This window comes from Neophocaena asiaeorientalis, unplaced genomic scaffold (assembly GCF_003031525.2).
Source record: "Neophocaena asiaeorientalis asiaeorientalis breed wild unplaced genomic scaffold, Neophocaena_asiaeorientalis_V1.1 scaffold912, whole genome shotgun sequence".
In the NCBI taxonomy this organism is placed as follows: domain Eukaryota; kingdom Metazoa; phylum Chordata; class Mammalia; order Artiodactyla; family Phocoenidae; genus Neophocaena; species Neophocaena asiaeorientalis.
Genome location: NW_020175052.1, coordinates 560,728 through 579,428, shown reverse-complemented (window position 1 = coordinate 579,428; position 18,701 = coordinate 560,728). Strand labels below are relative to the sequence as shown.

Sequence of the window (18,701 nt, the reverse complement as noted above, 5' to 3'; positions counted from 1 at the left end):
GGAGAGGCCACAACAGTGAGAGGCCCATGTACCGAGAAAAAAAAAAAAACAAAAAACAAAACTACAAACAATAAATGCTGGAGAAGGTGTGGAGAAAAGGGAACCCTCTTGCACTATTGGTGGGAATGTAAATTTATACAGCCACTATGGGAAAAAGTATGGAGGTTCCTTAAAAACTAAAAACAGAACTACCATATGACCCAGCAATCCCACTACTTTCTCAGGGCATATACCCTGAGAAAACCATAATTCAAAAAGAGACATGTACCACAATGTTCATTGCAGCGCTAGCTACAATAGCCAGGACATGGAAGCAACCTAAGTGTCCATTGACAGATGAATGAATAAAGAAGATGTGGCACATATACAATGGAATATTACTCAGCCATAAAAAGAAATGAAATAGTTATTTGTAGTGAGGTGGATGGACCTAGAGTCTGCCATACAGAGTGAAGTAAGTCAGAAAGAGAAAAACAAATACCATATGCTAACACATATATATGGAATCTAAAAAAAATTGTTTTGATGAACCTAGGGGCAGGACAGGAATAAAGACGCAGATGTAGAGAATGGACTTGAGGACATGGTTGGGGGGAAGGGGAAGCTGGAATGAATTTAGAGAGTGGCATATATACACTACCAAATGTAAAATAAATAGCTAGTGGAAAGCAGCTGCATAGCACAGGGAGATCAGCTCGGTGCTTTGTGACCACCTAGAGGCGTGAGATTGGGAGGGTGGGAGGGAGGCTCAAGAGGGAGGGGATATGTGGAGATATATATACAGACACACACATATATACATATAGCTGACTCACTTTGTTATACAACAGAAACTACACAGCATTGTAAAGCAATTATACTCCAATAAAGATGTAAAACAAAAACAAAAACAAAGGCACTTGGTGAGTGTAGCTAATGGGCATGGTGACCTTGGGAGGCTACACACTCATTCCATCCATTGCTGTGACTTTGGCCACTGCTCTATTGGAAATCCCTCAGGTCTGAGGCATGTTCTTTTCCATAGGCCCAGGGGCCCCAGGACTACATGATTAATGGAGGGTTTGATTTTGGAAGCAGCCAAAATTCATTATGACTTAAGTGTAGCAAATAGGGACTTAAGCCTAGTGAAAAGGGAGTAGGTTTCTTTTTGAAAAGTATCATATCATTTTTGTTTCTTTTATGAAAAATAGCTATTAATGTGCATTCCAAGGTCATGGCTTTTTTATTTTTGCAAAAAGAGTTTTGCCTGTAAAATGCATGACTGGTTTATGTAGCTGATAAATTGGCTTTCATAATAGTTTTCAAATAGTTCCTGATAAGTTCCAAGAATAACGGCACTATTGGAATCACTCTATGACCATTATGACTACTTTGAATGGGATGCCAAAATCACTTCAAATTCCACATAGCCCAAACCAAACTCACCACATCCACCGTAAACTTGGCCCTTTCCCCCGTCTCTGCTGCAGGCATTGGCCCGCTGCTCACCCTGTCTTCCAGGACAGAGTGAGGGTCATCTTTCACTCTTCCTCTGCCTTCTCCTAGACTGCCAAAGCTGTTGTTACTGCATCTTGTGAATTTGCCCCATAAGCGATGCTTGAATTTATCTCCCTTTCTCCATTCAACTCTCACTGCCCTTGTTTAATCCAAGTCTTCGGCATCTCTTACCTGGTCTGCTGTAATGGCCCGTAACTTGCTCTCTGCATCCAATCCTGGTCCCTCTCAAATTCATCTCTTAGGCTGCACTCATGTACAAATATGCAGATCTGATTATGTCTTTTCTCTACCTAAAACCCTTCAAAGTCTCCTTTACCTGGACATCACTGGCATCACCTACAGGATAACATTCAAGTTCCTTAATAGGACATATGTGGCCCTCTGCAGTCTGGCCTCCCTGTCTCCACATACCATGCTGTTTCTCACCTCTGCCCTTTTGCTCACGCTGTGCCATCTGCCTGCACTGCTCTTTCCTCTCCTAAAGTCTCACTGTGTTTAACTACTTGACATTTGAGAATCATTGCATGTATCACCTCCTCCAGGAAGCCTTCTCTTCTGTGCTCCCATGGATATATCCAGATCTTTACAGGTCCCAGATTATATTATAATTATCTGAAAGGCTTGCTCCCTTGCCTCCATCATTCCTGGCTCAAATATCATGTACTCAGTGCAATATTTCCTGACAGTCATATTCAAAATGGCAACTTCCTGCCCCAGCTCTCCCCACCCCTGATTTATTTTTCTTTATAGCACTGTCTAATATACTATATAATTTACTTAGCTAATGGTCTATCTCGCCTCATCTCACTCCCTAAATATAACCCCAAAGAAGGCAGGGATTTCCTATGTTTTATTCACTGCCGTATCTCCAGTACTGACAATTTATTCACTGCTGTATCTACAGTACCGACAACAGTGCCTGACACACAGGAGTTCAACATTATTTGTTAAATAAGTAAGCGTTGAATTGATCTGAAGTGAAAGATGGGAGGAGACTATTTTCAGTTGGGATGCTGCTGCTTTTATGAAGTTGCAAAGTTGGGTCTAGAGCTTAGGAGCAAATCAGGGCTAGAGATGTAAATTTGGCAACTATCTGCATGGAGAGAATTGGTTGATGTGATGGGGATGTGTGAGATCTCTGGGGATGAAACAGAGACCTTAGGGGGCTTGTTAGATGGCCAGAAGACAAAGAGGAATCTGAAAAGCAGAATAGCCAGTGAAGCGGGGGTAGAACTTGTTTACAAAGTCAAGAGAATTTCAGGGAGTCATCACTGTCAAAAGCCACACAAATGGAAGAGAGTGGGGTTAAGAAAAAGCCATTAGATTTACTATCAAGACAGCAGTAAAGATATGCTGGTGGAGGCCATTCTGTAAGGGGTTATGGAGGGAATGAATAAACACAAGAAAAAATGGAGAGTTCAGGGAGTTCCTTCAAGAAGTTGGGCAATGGGGCTTTCCTGGTGGCGCAGCGGTTGAGAGTCCGCCTGCCGATGCAGGGGACACGGGTTCGTGCCCCACTCCGGGAAGATCCCACATGCCGCAGAGCGGCTGGGCACATGAGTCATGGCCGCTGGGCCTGCGCGTCCGGAGCCTGTGCTCCGCAACGGGAGAGGCCACAACAGTGAGAGGCCCGGGTACAGAAAAAAAAAAAAGAAGTTGGGCAATGAAGGGGACAAGAAAGATAAAGTAGAGAGCTGCTCAAGCAAAGAAGCTGAAGGGAGGATTTCTGGAGCCAGGCTGTCTAGGCTTGTAAACCTAGTGCTATCACTTAGTAGCTACCACTTACTAGACAAGTTACTTGCCATTTCTATACCAGTTTCCCCATTTATCAAATAGGTGTAAGAACAGGACTTACTTGATGTAGTTGGTGTGAGAATTAAATGACATAATGAAGGGAAGTACTTAACACAGCGTGGCACAAAGTACATTACATTGAAGGTTAGGTATCAGTAAGGAACAGAGACGGGGCAGTGTTAGAGAAAAAGGAAATGAACAGCCACTGAACCCTTCCACGTGCAAGCACTTAATAGTAACTATATGAGGCAGGGACTATTATACGCTGTTCATCCATGAGGAAAAGTGGACTAGGCCAAGTCATATAGATGGTAAGGGGCGGTGCCAGGGTGTAAAGGCAAGCCTCCCTGGCCCCAAACTCTGTCTTTTCTACTGCATCACACTGTGGGAAGAGCTCCTTTGAGTTCTAACTTTCATCTCTCTTTCTTTGAAGTCTTTGGTGTGGTGAATGGAGGAAGCAACAAAGACTGCCCTCAGGAGTCTTGGATGTCAATCCCAAGGTGACAGCTGGCTGACCTCAGCAAATCAGCCTCAGGCTGCTCTTGTGTGAAATGGGGAGAAAAATAACCCCGCCTCCTTAATCTCAGGGCTATCACCAGGATCAAATGAGGTGATGATCTGTGAGCAACTGCTTCGTAAACTGTAACACACTCGGTCAATATTAGTTCTTATCGTCTCGTTCCCCTCCTTCTCCAATCGCCCTTCTCCTCACTGTGATAAACAGTGTTTTCCTTTCAGACAATCAGCCATTGACCCAAAGCTCACAGCTACTGGACTCACCAATGGAGCTAATAATGAAAACATCGATTATTGCAACCTACGTGCTTTCTGCATTCCATTTTTAGAAGAAAGAGACAAATCTCAATCAAACAAGCTCATGTGAAGCATTTCATTCAAATAAGTGGTCCCTGGGTTGAGGTCCAGGTCTCCACCCAGACCCAGCCAAGTTCTCCTAGTGTCCATGAGGGCCAGAGCAACCTCTCTGAAGGAGCCTTGCTTTGCTCTTGCCAAAGCCCTGTGGCCATCAAGGGGATCGGGGGCCAGCAGCAGCATTCTTGAAGGCAGGGAGCGGGCAGGTGTGCAGGGGCACTGCTGAGACTACTGTTCCCTGATGGAGACTGGAATGGGAGTCAGGGGGGCCACACATGGCGAGGACTGATGGTTTCAAGCCTGTAGAGCTCCTAGGGGAGGCCATCCGGGATGGTACTGCACTTAGGCCTAGGTAAGAAAAGTCCCTGCCTGGCTCAACACTTTAAAGGTACCCACTCTAGTATCTTCTGGCTATGCCCTTACACACTGGGCAAGGAGTTTGTGGGGCTAAGAGGGCATGCCCACCTAGAACCTGTGCCCCTCCTTCTAGACCACCCTCCGGGTATCTGGGATCCAGCTCAGATGGCCCCAAACTTGCCTTCAGGGTCTACACAGGCTTTTCTCCTGGTCTGTTTTCCTAAGGGGTCCGCTCCACCTGTGTGTACACCCCTGGCCCCAAGGCTGTTTGTTGGGGGTATGCATGGAGTTTGGACATACACATGTTAAACGTTCACATGCATATGTGTGATGGTCCATATCTCGATACGGTACAGAGCAAGGGGAAGGAAGAGAAACGGAACCAGGGGCCGAAGGTTGGCTATTCCTATGCTGCTACATCTGGCACAGAACTTTTGGAATCCAAGAATTCTAAACCTGAACATGGCTTTCAGGTTGTTATAAAGATAACATCTGTCAAGGTCAGAGGATAGAACTTAGCGTTCTGTTAGTCTGAATTATACATTTAGCATTTTGTTAGTTCGGCTTAAAATTAATATTTTAAAATACGGTACGTGGGCCTTCATTCTTCCCCTGGACCCTACAAATATTAGGGATGGGTAACAGGTGGGAGATCTGTATCCACAGCTCTGGAACCATGGACAGTTCCAACCCTGAATTTTCTTTGGGTATGTGAGTTTTATTCACATCTGTTTAGTATTAACATTTACTCTTGGAAACAGCATTGCACCTACTTCTTACATGGATCGCATGACATGGGCATCATTCCATTTCCATTACACAATAAGGAACCTGCTCAAGGTCACACAGCTAGTGCTGGGCAGAAGTGAGTTGCGAACGAGTTGCGAACACAAGATCTTATTCTAAATCACACGTGTTCCCTAAAGTGACTCCCCGGTACTAAATTAGTTCTCCAAAGGCTCTGAAAAATAATAACAATCATGGATGACATTAGCTGGCACACTGCTCTCACCATATCTGTTGTTAAAATATTAAAACAATTTTAGAACAATGGCTAAAGAGACTCCCTTCTCCCCAAGAGCATCCTCCCTGGCTACCCAGGTTCCTTCTCGGGCCCTGGTTCTGTCCCAAACCCAGCAACTATAGGGTTAGTGTAGGCAGAGCAGAGGCAGTTCTGTAGCTGGGTATCAGTCCTGGTCACATGCCAGGTGCTGTTCTGAGAACCTGTGGTCTAACCGCCTCAGTGCATCTGCTCTTAAAGAAGACTGACCGCTGTGTAAACTTTGCTGCGCTTAGAGGGTGGAAGAGAGGCCCCTACCCTGTTTCTTTATGTCATGGCTCAGACCAATAGAGTTACCAGTCAGGCACGTGGAAAGTTTAGTTAAAGAGAACACTACGCTTTCTGAGAATTCAGCTTTTCTTCTCCATCCAGTGCTGAGAAGAGTCATGTGCCTATGTCCTGGGAAGCCTCCTGCCCAGCAACACTTCTGACTCGGCAGAGGCAGTGCCCAGCATCTTTCCTCACCCCCAAACCCCTGCACAGGAGGCTCTGGAGACAGCAGTCCGTGGTGGGCAGGGAGGTCGAGAGGGAGAGGGTGGAGAGAAGACCCTTTGGAAGGAGCAGAGCTCAGGGCTGGGAGAGGGCGGAGGTGGGGCTGGGGGGAAGCCAATACCCTGTATCACCCAGGGAGTCACGAAGCCCATGGCCCCTGGGTAGCTTCCCAGCCCACTCAGGCACCAATCCCAGCCCTGGCACTGGCACACATCCCGATTCTCAGATGGTCTGCACCATGATTACAGAGTAAGTTTTAAAATTAGGCTTTTCCTCATTCTGCACTGTTTATGTCAGACTCCGAGAAGCCTGTAAATACCACCCTCCCACCTCTGCCTCCGCCCCCTTCCTTCCTGACCACATCCTTTTCTTTCTGGCACACAGGGAGGCATTTTTTTTCCCCCCACAGCAGAAAAGACAATTTCCAGTGTTTTTAAAGAGTCATCAGTGTTGGGCGAGGCTCCATGTTTAACCGAAAGGCTTCTTTTGTCAGCCACCCTCATGTTCTGTTTAGACTGCGTTTCTCTACCACTGGAGACACCTTCTCAATATGTATTTACTCTTGGGCTTCCCTGGTGGCGCAGTGGTTAAGAATCCACCTGTCAGTGCAGGGGATATGGGTTCGAGCTCTGATCTGGGAAGATCCCACATGCCGCAGAGCAACTAAGCCCATGCGCCACAACTACTGAGCCTGCGCTCTAGAGCCCGTGAGCCACAACTACTGAGCCTGCGCTCTAGAGCCCGTGAGCCACAACTACTGAACCCTGCACGCCTAGAGCCCGTGCTCCGCAACAAGAGAAGCCACCGCAATGAGAAGACCACACACCACATAAAAGAGTAGCCCCCGCTCGCCGCAACTAGAGAAAGCCCGCGTGCAGCAACGGAGACCCAATGCAGCCAAAAATAAATAAATTAATTAATTAAAAAAATATGTATTTACTCTTCACCACTTAGAGGTCAGTTACTGTCTCGAAGCCCTTGTCCTGGCTGGGTTCTCAGAGACCTCTGCTGCTTCGTCCTAGTTGACAGCCCTGAGGTCTTGGATCAGCGGCCAGTTTTCTGGGTCATGTCTGAGTATGGTTTGCCTCTGACTCCAATTCTGAGCTTCTTGGAGCAAAGCGCCTTTCCCCACAGAGAGAGCTGTGGGCTCCGGTAGCCTCATCCACGGAGCATCCTCATGCGTGCCTGCAGGGCGGGAATGCGGACCCAGGCTGCGTCCCTTACAGAGCCGGCCAGGTATGGGCACTCTGCTGGGCATGTGAGGGTCTGTGCTTGGCCTCAAGGAGCTCACAGCCAGCCTGAGGTGACCAGCCAGACCTCCTGGTGCGTCAGACGCCAGAATTTGTCTTTTTGCTCTATGTGCATGGCCACCACCCTGCTCCTCAACGTTCTTCCTCTCCAGGCCACTGCAATGACCTCCTTGCTGGGCCCCCATGTCTAAGCTTGCCCTGCCCCCGACAAGCCACGAATGTGGTTTTTAAGAAATGAACATCAGATCATGCCTCACCTCTCTGAAAACTCCGACGACGGCTTCTCTTGCACTGAACATCCACGCTGCATTATTTGGCCCCTGCCAGTTCTCCAGTCTCATCTCCACCACCTCCCCCTGGCTCCTTATACACCCCCAACACTGACCTTTTTCATCCTGGGACAAGACAAACTCTGAGCCTTTGGACTTGCTGTTCCCTTTGCCCAGAACCCTCTTCCCCCAGCTCTCTCAATGCTTGCCTCCTTTTCATACTCAATTTGCAGCTCCAAGTCGCCTCCTGAGAGGGGCTGCCCGACGGTGCCAGTCTCCCCACCAGACTGCAGGCGTCTCGAGGACAGGCCTCACTGTGCCTCCAGCGAGCCCAGAGCAGGAGCTTCCTTCAAGCTTCTGCAATGAGCGGGCCGAGTGTTTCCAGCAAAGCAGGCAGGGCCGGCAATTGAGGTTAGTTCCAGAGGGCAGCAGAGGGGATGCTATGGGGCAGGGTCTTCAAGAGACCAGGGGAACAGGCCTGATGTGACGACCAAAGGAATGCGAAGGGATTGTCTGAAGACACATTGGGAGGAGCGTCTTGAGGTTCCCGGCTTGGAGCTTGAGTTGAATGTCCTTCTGACGTTCAGCATTGCCCATGAGCCCGGCGCCCCCAGGTGCTGGGAGAGGCCGGAGGCACCAGGTGGTGGGGGTCATGATCTGGCCATGGCAGTCAGCTGTATCCTCTACTTCCAGCCCTCAAAGCAGACAAATAGCGGACAAGAGAAGAGGGAAAGTGGACATGTGTGTTGTTTCTCTTCTTATTTTGGAATTCTGCTACTACAGGTAGAACCTCAGTTAAAATGAAAAAAAAGACACTATTGGATGGAGACATCAAAATGTTCAAAGTACGATGATAAGATGATGGATATTTTCCTTTTATTTTTATTTTGTATATATCCTCATATAAAAATAATTAATTTGTATTTATTCTGTAATCAAAAGAGATGAATTGCTTCACAGAATTGTGTATCGTGAGGGTGAAGCATTTGGGGGAAAAAAAGAGGAAGACGAGTGGCAACATAATGTAGGTTGAATTGAGCTGGGCGGGCCGAGGGGCAGCTGGAGGCAACATGGAGAGGCAGCAAGGAGGACTCACACTGACCTGTGTGCAGCTCTGGACAGCACTGCCTACAGGGCCATGGAGACCTGGGCAAACAGCTAGGCCTCTTGGGTCTTCAGTTTCCAAGTATTATGGTAATAATAATCAAACCCACCTTAGAGGTTGCTTTTAGAAATAAACGAGAAACCTATGCAAAGCAGTCTCTGCAGTGCCTGGCAGAAAGTAGGTGATTCATTTCCTCCTCTGCTCATTTAAGGAGAATGTTGACTCAGCATTACCCTCAAAGGGTAAGAGGTGGTTCCTCCTTTAATGCAGGTGATGTGGGCACCTGAGTATTTCCCTTCCACACTGACAAGGTTACAGGAGGGTAGATGGCCACCCTTCATTTACATGATGGGGACACTGAAGGAGAGAGAGAGAGATGATCCATTCATGACACTCACCAAGAACGACACACATCCACGTGTTCATTTCACAAAGATTTTTTTGAGATTTTCTTCTCAACACTGAGTCAGACTTTGTAGTTAACGGAGAGGACCTGGGACACCAACCCTCTCAAATTTTGCATGCGATTTCATGGGAGAAGCGTCCTGCTTTGGAAGCTGCTAGCTTGGCCAGAGACCACTCTCTCATGCTCTTCTGGGATGACTTTCGGGCTACCTTCTCCAACGCGAGCCCTTTCACCTTCAATTTTTTTCATCTATAAAACTGAGAGGGTGGAACGCACAATAATCTCACGAATAAGGCCATGTCTAGTCGTATGTTCTTTGACCAAAGACCTCAGTCCTTGTACTGATGGCCAGTGGGATTTTCAGGGCCATAGAGGAAGAAGTTATGCTTTCAGAAGAGAATTGTAGTGGGTACTCCCCAGGGATGGGCTGCTCTCCCCAGAACACAGGATCCTACACAACTGGTTCTCCTTGAGATCCAAGGCCACTGGGGACTCAGGGTAGCTTCCCTGGGTCTACACTGGGCCAGGGTCCCCATTCACATTCCACTCCAGGGTCTGGCACCGTCCTGATTGAGTCTCCTGCACTACCTACTGCTGGGGAGTCACTGCAGCTCTTGAGCCCTGATGGGTGTCTCTGACTTGCCGGTTGTCAGGCTTTCAGTCTGTGCCTTGGGTGGTGGAAGGAGACACCGCTCCTGCCTTCACACCACCTGGATTCCAGCCCCAAGCCAGGCCTCTCCTACAGCTCCCACTGGAGCCTAGAATCTGGGAGCTCCTGTGATGATGAAAGACCTTTGACACTGTCAACACCCAACCTCTTTCTTTCTTTGCATTTTTCCTCTTGTTCCTTGTCCCTGACTGGGAGGAGGTGTGGTTTGCTTATTTCTTTTTTTGTTATTCAAGTGGGATTCCTAGTAGGAATCTTCTGGTGATCCCTGGAGGAGGACGTGTTGCGGTCCTCCCATTCACCCCATCTTGGTGAGCTGACACAGTCTGGCACTGCGTGCCCTGTAGTCTCATTGACTCATTTTAGCCCAGAACATCTGCAGCTTTAACTGTTATTAACAAAGATACAGCTAGTTTTCTGTGGGCTGAATCCAATGGTGGCACATGTATCTGATGAAGACGATGTGAGGAAGCTTGGCTGGGGCCCCCCCGAGGAGGAGAGAGCCACTCTGCCAACCCCACTCTGCCATCTGGACCTAACGTGGATGGGGGCTGGGGCCAACTCAGAAGTCTTCCTATTTGTCGGCCTGGACAGCAGTTGTTGTGATTTCTTCCCATCCAAGTTGGGAACGACGAAGGGCAAAGATTCTTCAAGGGCAAGGAGATATTGGTAATGACACGATTGCCAAATCTTCCCCAAGATGAACAGGAAGTCACTAGATATATATCATCTGAATGAATGAATGAATGAATGAACCACAGCAGGACTCCTGGGCACAGTGTCTGAGCAGGAGTGAAGGGGCACCGCCCACCCTCTGGTATCAGAGAGCATTCTTACCCTTCCCCTGCCTCTGGTTACAGAGGTCTCAGGACCCAGGGAGAAGTGACTAGGACTTGGACATGTCTGCTGTCATCTTGTTTAAACCTAGCTCCTCTGACCAGAGCTGCCCGAGGCTCACTGATCCCAGCCTGGGGAAGAGAGAAGGTTGGCTCCTTCCACTCATGCCCACCCCATCGGCTGGCCGTGAGGAATGTCCCACAGGGCTGAGGCTCAAGGATCTGGGTACTGTGGGGGAGGGGGGAAGGTCGATGCAGGGTCTGGGGAGGGGGTTCCTTGGCCTCAGCGTCTAGAGGAGCCTAAAGTCTGGAAACCGGGAAATAAAGTTAAAGATCTGTTCATTGGAGCCAGAACAAGACCAGGGGAATCAGACGGAGCAAAACAGCCATGGTGACAGGGTTGAGAAGATGAAGGCAGACAGAGGGGAGACTCTCAGAAGTCAGGCATTATTAATACTGCTGCTACTCATAAGAACCGCTAATATATGCTTGCCATGTGCCAAGCATTCGACTAAATGCTTGATACATCAACCTCAAAGGAGGCACTGTTGCTCCCTCGACTTTTTTCTTCCCCCGAATAAGGGATCTGAGGCTCAGGTTAAGTCACCTGGCAAAGTCACAAAGCACGTAGGTGGCTGAGCTGGTATGAACCTAACTCTCTAGCACCTGTGCCCACCTGCTGTCCAGAACCAAAGGTACTGGTTCTCTGTGTCCCCTAACCTGATTCCCCAAACAGTGGTTCTCTGTACAGGTGAAACTACAGCTAAGATGAGTCCCCAGAGGAAGCACGGTGGCAGAGGGACAAGACTGCCAGGTGCTGCTGGGACCAGTCCTCTCTCACCGGCACTGGGCCAGGTGTGGCCGGGAAGATGGAAGCGGCACTCGCAGAACGTGGATATGCCAGTTCCCCTTCTCCCAGCTGCCAAGTCCTTCCGCTGCTTCTTTAGGGAGCTCCCATTTCCCACTAAATAATGGCCAAGGAGAGAAGGGGAAGGGTGGGGAAGGGTCAGGTTCATTAGTCTAAGCCGAGGAGGGAGACAGACACAGGCTCACAGGAGGGACCAGGCTGAGGATGGAGCTGGAGCTATGCAGCGGCGCAGACTTTTAAAATCAGAGTTTACTGTTCTCATTAACTTTCCACCGCGTGTTCATCACAGGCCACGTTTCAGATGTGGGGAGTTATCGGCAGCAGCGAAGCTGGGAGCAGACAGTGTGAGGATGCCGGCGGCTCCGTGTGTGTCCTGGTGACAGGGCTGTGAAAGTGATTTAGTAGACAGGTCCCTGTTTAGCACACAGAAGGGGCGCCTGGGTGCAGGGAGTTGCGCACATATGTGAGCACAGAGGACTTCACGGGAGTGTTATTACACTAGAGGGCAGAGAGATTCCAAAGCATACAGGGGCTTCTAAGTTTTCCCCCAGTACAGCATGTCCAGGCGGGATGCCCCTCTGGGCGACGGTCGAGGTAAATGCTTCACACACTTGCTCTCTTGAATCTGTGCCAACACTACCAGGTGGCTTCTTTTACCACCATCCCATTTTGCAAAGGAGGAAACTGAGACTCAGAAAGATTAAGCGATACCTGGGATCACGTGGCTGGAAAGCCGTGGAGCCAGGATTCACACCCAAGCAGTTGCCTCCATGGCCCATATTTAAGCACTCAGCTCTCCAGAGACAGAAGGAAAGTACCTTTTCTTGAGCTCCTACTATGCTTCAGGCACCACGCTAGGTTCTTTATCAACTCATTTGGTTTTCGTAACTGTCTTTGTGAAGGAGGCAAAACCCTGACTTAGAAATTCAGCAACTTAGATTGAGAGAAGTTAGGTAACCTGTGTACATTTCTCCCAGCTAGTAAGTGCAGAGCTGAGGTTTACCCCAAGAGAGACGCCGCACCCTTTCTCCTAAACTGGGTGCCTCCTACATGACAGTATTGTGTTTTCAATTTTAAAAAGTTACACTACAGCTGACCCTCGGTATCCAAGGGTTCTGCATCCACAGATTCAACCAATGGCGGATTGAAAATATTGGGAAAAAGAATTCCAGAAAGTTCCAAAAAGCAAAACTTGAATTTGCCATATGTCCTGGCAACTATTTACATAGCATTTACATTGTATTTACAACCATGTACATAACATTTATATTGTCTTAGGTATTATAAGTAACCTGGGGATGATTTAAAGTATATGGGAGGATGTGTGTAGGTTATATGCAAATACTATGCCATTTTATATAATGGACTTGGGCATTCCCGGATTTTGGTATACTCTGGGGGTCCTGGAACCAATCCCCCATGAATACTGAGGGACAACTGTATTATTATTATTTTTTTTTGCGGTACGCGAGCCTCTTACTGTTGTGGCCTCTCCCATTGCGGAGCACAGGCTCCGGACGCGCAGGCTCAGTGGCCATGGCTCACGGGCCCAGCCGCTCCGCGGCATGTGGGATCTTCCCGGACCGGGGCACGAACCCGTGTCCCCTGTATCGGCAGGCGGACTCTCAACCACTGCGCCACCAGGGAAGCCCACAACTGTATTTTTGACGCCGTCTGCCCCAATCTGTTTTGTTTGTTGGTTGTTTAATTAATTCCTTTAGCACGTAATTCTTGAAGTCCTTTTGTGTCCAAGGCAATATGAGGGAGGGGACACAAAGCTGGCTGTGACCTGGCTCCTGGTGGGTTTGATGACCTTGATGCAAGGAGGAAGGTGAGGAGTGCCGCTCAACCAGAGAACATTCTGGGGGTGCTGGGATGGCAGAGGGCACTTGTTCTTAGTATTTTGAATGGGATTGTTTTACTGATTTCCTTTTCAGATAGTCATTATCAGTGTACTGAAATGCAACTGATTTCAGGAAGCGCTGTGTCTGCTGCCGTTTCCTTCCGCACCCCAGGGGCGGTGGCTCAGGAGTCAGCCTTCCCCAACATGAAGTCCAGGCTTGGATGCTTTGAGCCAATTCTGCTCAAGCTGTTGGCCACCTCCATCAAACACTCAGGGGACTGCCTTTTGCCCCTGGATGGATCATCTCTGCTCTGATGATTCAGGCATCAGCCTGAGAGCCAGCAGGGGAGCTGGCTTTCAACAGAGGCCTCTGGAACCTCATGCTTTTTAGATGTTCAGTTGAAATCAGGAAATTTATGACTCTTCCTTTATTCAGAAGCCCATCAAAGCCAATGTGGGAGCTGCCGTGGATTCAGCATCACACCAGCATGGCCCTTCAGCCCCACCACGTTCCACTCTGTCCTCACTCTCTTTCCAAGGGAATTTTCTTTCTTCTGCAGACCCTGCCTGGGTGGGGCAGAAAAAGCACTGGGAGGCAGAAGATCCAGGACCACTTTCCTGACTGTCACTCAGCCACATGACTCGCATGAGTTACACTAGGACTCTCTTAGGCCTCAGTTGTCTGAGCTGTAAAATGGAGATCATAATGCCCCCTTACGGATTCACCATGTGGGTTACATGAGGAGTAAGTGCAATGTTAGGTTTTATGCCCATTACAACTTCCAGGCTTCACTGAGTAACTTCCAGCTACGGCCAAGCCATTTCTGCCCTGTGATCCTATGTGAAGGGCTTCTTGATCAGTCTAGCCCACCTGGCTTTCGGAGGGCTGTGTGACTTCTTCCCAGGAGTAGGGGCAGAGGAAGCAGATGCTGGATTAATCTGGGGTTTGGGTTTTGCTGGGTTGGTGGCCTCTCCCCTCTACGACTCTTCGAAGGCTTCCTATCACAGGTAGAATAAAACCTGGAGCCCTAACTTGCTCCACGCGGCCCCACTTAATCTGGCCTCTGACTCGTTCTCCAGCTTCATCTCACACTACACTCCCTGTGCTCTCAGGGCTCTATCCCCACCAGCTTCCCTTATAGTCCTGAAACATGCCTGCCTCAGGGGCTTGGCAGACGGGTGCTGTTGGGAAAGCACTTTTCCCACTGTTTGCACGGGTAACTCTGAATAATCCTTAGCTCTCAGTGCGAGTATTACTTCCTCTGGGACCTTCTCTACTCTGCACACACCCTCCCCCAACGCTGAACTAAACTTGGTCTCTCTTATTGAACCCTGTTCTTTTTCTGATTCATAGAACATATCACTGTTTGCAGTTACATATGTGAGTGTGTTTATGGTTTAACATCTGTCTCTTCATGCGGACTGGGACAGCTCAACTCTGATCACTGTTACAGACCCGGCACCTGCCACAGTCTGCCACACGGTGGTATTTCATGAACGTGTGGAAGGGTGAATGTCTGCAGAAGAGGCAAGAGGATGGAGGGTGTCGGAAAAAGAGTGATGGTGATGACGTGCCTGAGAGGTAAGGAGGCAGGGAGAAGGCAGAGGGCTCTGTGAGACGGAAGATGAATCCAGTGGAAGGCCTGAGGGTGACTGTTTCAATTTAAGATTTCACAGAAGTAGCCTTGAAGGATGGTCTGTTTTGAGGCTCCCAGAAAGGGTACATGCTGCCTCCCGATGGGGTTTTGTGCAGTCGGGGCATCCAGGGGGCCCCGGGAGCTGGGAAATGGACCGGGAAGTAGGAGAGGGCTCCACGGATGGGCCCATGTTGCCGTGACCCTGTGGTACGGGGAAGCCCTGCCCTGCAGGTGTCTGAGGGAGTTGGGACTCCACGTGTATCCCTTGGACTCAGCAGGAGGGAACTCTCTTTGGGAGGCAGGGGCTCTGTGAATACAACTGCAGTGGGGGTTAATAGCAGCTTTCCCTCGTGGTCTGGAGCCCTGTGGCCAAAAACGCTGCATGGACTCTGTGAGACTCAGCTTATACCTTCCCTGGGCCACACTGGGTCTCTTAGTCCTCTGAAAGCAATGAAAAAGCTGAACAGCAGAGGCAGGGATGGAAAGCTAAACAGGAAGCTGGTAATAGCCTCTTGCAGATGTAGCTCTTTTATAATAGAAAGGTTCATACCAAGGTCAGATACACAATATTCCTCCTGTCCCACCCAGGCCCACAATTCTTCTTCCCAGTGTTCACTTCCTGACCCTTTGCTCTCATGTGGGTTGAAAGATGTCAACATGAAAACTGGGAAACGGGAAGCCGTGTCTTGTATGTGTCACTTTGCGGGGCTCTTGAGCACACAGCCATGGGGGTAACTCTTTGTTTTCCACCTGCTCATTCCCCAGCCCAGCCCCTGGATGGACAGGCAGACCAATGCCCCAGCCACTGAAACTGACCCTTGTGCAACAGGAAGACTGGGCTGGAAAAGCAAAAGTCATCAGGAGAGGTAGGCGCCATGAGCTGAAGGAGGAGGCCACTTGGATGACAACAACAGGGTACGAGCCATCCAAGATCAGAGGTTAAGTCCATCCTTCTATGGCTAAGACTAGACCCACCGAAGGGAATGCTGTCCCAGTCAAAATCGATAATAAAGAAAAACCACCCCATGGTGACAGATGGTAACTAGACTTATCATGGTGGTCATTTTGTAATGCATAAAAATATTGAATCACTATGTTGTACACCTGGAACTAACATAGGGTTGTAGGTCAATTATACTTCGATTAAAAAACAATCATGATGGGCTTCCCTGGTGGCGCAGTGGTTGAGAGTCCGCCTGCCGATGCAGGGGACACGGGTTCGTGCCCTGGTCCGGGAAGATCCCACATGCCGCAGAGCGGCTGGGCCCATGAGCCATGGCCGCTGAGCCTGCGCATCCGGAGCCTGTGCTCCGCAACGGGAGAGGCCACAGCAGTGAGAGGCCCGCGTACCGCAAAAAAAAAAAAAAAAAAAAACATGATGAAATGGATGTGGAGGCAGGGAAGTGTGCCAAGTTCCCCTTAGCAGCATCGTGCTCTCAAACATAATCAGATAAACTGTGGGAAGAAGTTACGTTGAAGTCTCACCCAACTACAGTGTCTGTATTCCAGACCCCAGGTCTAGCTCAAATGCCATTAGACAGGACAGAAATCATCTAAAGCGTATACTGAAATATGATGTTATCTCTGAGAGTGGCACTGTGGGTGATTTTATTTTCTGCCTTATACTCTTATGTATGAATTACTTATGTAATAGAAAATGGTATTAAAAAAAGAAAAAAGAAAAACCACCCCAGAGATATGGCTCATTTTAAATCAGTTCCCTGATTTCTTGAACCCTTACCATGTGCCTGGCTCTGTCCTGGGTGCAGAGGACATCAAGACTCGTAAAACAGAGTCCCTGCTCTCAGGGAATGTTGACATTATTTGGGGAGGACTTAGAGGCAGATTACTTCAGTACAATGTGGGATATTTGGGTACAGAGACATGTCATCATGAGGGCAGCAGTGCTTTTGCTGGGAGAGGATGGTGGTGGTAATAACGACTGCCAGCGCTGATGGAGTTGCCTGCTCTGTGCCGGCATCGTTCACGGCCCTTCACATGCATTAGCTGATTGACCCTCACAGCCACTCGGTGAGGCTGGAACTAGCCTTGTCCCCATTTTACAGGGGAGGAACTGAGGTTTGGGGAGGTAAAGAAACTAGACTAGGGTAACGCAGGATAGGCGGACTCTCAACCACTGCGCCACCAGGGAAGCCCTGGTAACGCAGGATTTGGATGCAGGCCAGCTGGCTCCTGAGCAGAATCTGGATAAAGAATGAATAGCAGAAGAGGAAGCAGCACGAGCAAAGGCCTTAACGAGTGGTGTGGGCAGAAGGGGTAGAAGAAGCAATTTCTGAATCACCTGAACATAATGTTGGGCTAAGAGCGAGGGAGGACGAGGCTGAAGGGGAGGTGGTGGCCTTGACAACTGCCCCAGGGCTGTCTGGTCAGGTTGGTGCAAGGAGGTAGGGTCTCAAGAGTGATTCCTTGTGGGTCCTGCCACCTCCTGCTGCTATGGAGATGCTCCACAATATTCGGTAACTGAATGAATGGGAAAACAACCACAGCCAAATACGGGCTTAATATTCTGCTTTTCACAATATACTCCTCTTCTAAATGATCTCGTTTAATCTTCATGATAATCCTGTGAAACAGACAGTATGTCCTCCATTTTATAGACAAGGAAACCAAAGCTCGGAAAGGCTAACTGATTTTTCTCAAGGTCCAGCAGTTAGTAAGCAATGGAGACAGGTCTTGAGCCTATATCCACATTCTGTATGTTTCCTACCACACGCCCCACTGCCGTCACTGAGGCAAGATGGCCTGAGAACCTGGAAACTCAGTGGTTGACACAGTTGAGCTATCATTTCTCTGAAATACAGAACGGGTGGGAGGTTTGGGTATGAAGAACCCATTTTTCTGAAGAATTTTCCAGAACTTGACTCTCAGGAAGAAGATCTGTCCAAACTGTTTATAATACACTTAGTAAACATGAACAAGAAACAATTAGCTAATGAGCTTACCACCAATGTTAATCATCTGTGCCAAAGGAGGCAAGCACTGATGCGGGAGATAAAAAGCCATGGGAAACTGTCTTTTGGATGGTGGGACCCAGGCCCTGCTCCCCAGCAAGGGGTCCCGGGCTGGCCTGCCTTCTGCATAGCCTGAATTCCAAACCTGCCTGGTGTTCCTGACCCTACCCACGCTGCGGGCTTGTTTAAAGGGACCCCTCCAGGTGATCAGTGGTCTCAAAACCCCCACCCACCCACCTCCTGCCCCCAGTTAGTCTTGCTCGGTTTCTTCTCTTCCACAGACCTTTTGCCTTGGATTCACTTCTGGTTCTCTGCCTAATCTCTGCCCATTAGTCTTCATCCTTCAAACTTCCTTAGCCCGTTCTTGTCATCCAGGATGCAGACCTGGCTTCTCCTTTATTCCATACTCCTCAGTTACAAGCCAGCCTTGCCCACCCAGAACTCCAGTCCTGACCCTTGAGAGCCCTAGGTGTGAGCCCCACAAAGTGAATTTTGTGTACATGGCACACTTTTTATCTTAGGTCCAACCACCCCAAATATAGTCTCTTAAATTTGGTGACATCTGCGCAGTTCTTTTTGTGTGGTACGGTAAAAGAGGCTCTCAGAAATGTTATTCTAATCTACATTTTTGATGAATGAAGTAATAAGGAACTTGTTTAATCCTCCCAACAATGTCCATTTTACAGAGAAGCACACTGGATCTCAGAGACCTTCTAACTTGCCACTAAGTGGTCAGGCCAGAATTAAACCTGGGCCTACCTGAGCCCCAAACGTACAC

The 18,701-nt window shown here is 48.8% G+C and overlaps 1 protein-coding gene and 1 long non-coding RNA gene across 4 annotated transcripts in view; one reads left to right on the top strand and one right to left on the bottom strand.

Annotated features, from left to right (window-relative positions):
- Window positions 1-16,097, top strand: part of LOC112412135 (uncharacterized) — a 97,707-nt gene extending 81,610 nt beyond the window's left edge. For all 3 annotated transcript variants that reach the window (XR_003005742.1, XR_003005740.1, XR_003005741.1), the window contains 2 exons: window positions 14,769-14,896; window positions 15,717-16,097. This is a non-coding gene — a long non-coding RNA (uncharacterized LOC112412135). The remainder of the gene's footprint in view (window positions 1-14,768; window positions 14,897-15,716) is intronic.
- The window catches only part of FAM78B (family with sequence similarity 78 member B), a 99,047-nt gene that overhangs the window by 18,530 nt on the left and 61,816 nt on the right, over window positions 1-18,701 (bottom strand). The window lies entirely within an intron of this gene.